Source organism: Falco cherrug, chromosome 4, assembly GCF_023634085.1.
Source record: "Falco cherrug isolate bFalChe1 chromosome 4, bFalChe1.pri, whole genome shotgun sequence".
Taxonomy (NCBI): Eukaryota; Metazoa; Chordata; class Aves; order Falconiformes; family Falconidae; genus Falco; species Falco cherrug.
The window spans coordinates 103,340,604-103,342,425 of record NC_073700.1 but is presented as its reverse complement, the minus strand read 5'-3'; the positions used below and the strand labels follow the sequence as shown (position 1 = coordinate 103,342,425).

At 39.4% G+C, this 1,822-nt stretch overlaps 1 long non-coding RNA gene across 1 annotated transcript; it reads right to left on the bottom strand.

Annotated features, from left to right (window-relative positions):
- Positions 1 to 780: 780 nt before the first annotated feature.
- On the bottom strand, positions 781 to 1,467 carry LOC114017723 (uncharacterized). Its single transcript, XR_003562950.2, has 2 exons — positions 1,390 to 1,467; positions 781 to 1,010 (listed from the first exon to the last, which is right to left on the bottom strand). It is a non-coding gene; the product is annotated as an uncharacterized LOC114017723 (long non-coding RNA).
- Positions 1,468 to 1,822: the final 355 nt, after the last annotated feature.

Genomic DNA, 1,822 nt, shown 5'->3' with positions numbered 1-1,822 from the left:
AAATTGTGTACACTGCAGGAATGTGTCAATCTGCATCACCAATGGAGAAGAATAAGACAGACAAACATGCTGTAGTGAGAGAATTGTCATCATCTTTGGGTTCTTTTATAAATAAAATAAATATAAAAAGACAAGTAATTTTCTCACCTAATTTTCCTGTAGAACTGATAATTAAGTGTTGTTGGCTGCATCACCAGCACACATTTGTGATAGTTGATCTAGTGTCTCTGCATATTTAGAAGCTAAAAATATTCTCTTTTGCTGACTAAAAATACCTGTTTCTTTCCTTCAAGTAATAAGTCAGCTTTTATTTTTTAAAACTTGCCATCAATGAAAAATCTTACATTTTTTTAAATCTTTCATGTATCTAGGACCTCACTGAAAAGCAATTACTGTGTATATTGTAAAATGAGTCTAAGTATATTAACAAAGTCATAAGATGCTACAGCATACATTTTTAAAACGTACATTACAAGAACACTGGCTCTGACACAGGGTCAAAGTTTGGAGGGACAGATCTCTGCTTAGGGTAGAAGTCCTTACCTCAGCTGTTGGCCCTACGTCACTCTGTGATGTTTTGCACATCCACTAATTTATCTTCTTACGTGAGAAGCTATGAAATATCATCACATATGAGAAAGTATTTGTGGCTTTCCTCACAAGTGTGTACAGCCTCTAAGTGTGGTTTATTCTTCACGCAGCAGCTCAGCAATACCATATTGCAGAACCACCAAAGCTTCATGGCTGAGAGCTACACAAAAGGGAGATGAACAGATCAGATAAAAAAATGGGAAGATTTAATTTAAGATGCCCAAGCTGGAGACAGACAGTCAGAGTGTTTGACCAAAAGCTTTTGCACATCCTCAGGAGTTAGGTGCAGTTACGCGAACTCCTCTGTTCTTGACTGTTCCTCTCTCAGTGGCCACAGCTCTGGCTCCCGAGGACAAATTCCTCACACTGTGATGTTACAGTGTGTCTGGGACTCACCTCCAACCAGCCCAACTGCGAGTCTGTAATGAAAAACAATGTCTCTATGCAAATCAAGGGCCCTGACACCCATGCCGGGCATCCAGCACATTGTTTGTAGACACATCTTTCATTTAGTTTCACTTATTTTGGTAAAAAAAACCAAACACCCCCCCCCCCCCCCCCCCCCAAGAGATGACATTAAAATAAATTGTGTTTAAACTGAAACCAAGTACTTGTACAGTTTTCCCCAGTATGAAACTTAAACCATTGAAAGTTCCCTGAGTACACAAGGCTTTGAAGAGTGTGTACTTACTACCCGTGACACTGCAAATTTCAGCACTAGTCCACAGTAGCTCCCATGCCATGTACACAGTAGTGCAGTGTTAGCAAAATTGCTGTCATTTACCGCAGTCACCATACCTGATGCTTACGCTGTGCTGTGGGGTGGTTTTTGCCAGCCTGAGTTGGCAAAAGACATTAGAAGAGACTCCCTCAAAACGGTCACGTGAAAATAGCCACAAAGGTATACAAATTACACCATGTGTGCAAGTTTTCTTGCTAAAGTAAATAATGAGGTAGGACCAAAGTCCTGATTTAACTCTTCTAACAGGATCAATGGTGCTTCTGCAAACTGTAGTGTCTGCATGCTGCACTGCAAATTGTGTACTAGCCCTTGTCACCACAATTTGCAACTTGAAAAATTAAATTGCTATTGATCCCACCTTATGTTAATATTCCTGCCCATAGGCAATGGTATTTTCAGTAATCCAGTAATGATATATATACATATATATATATATATATATGCACACACACAGAGTTTTCATTTTGGCGATTAAACATCAGGGACTGT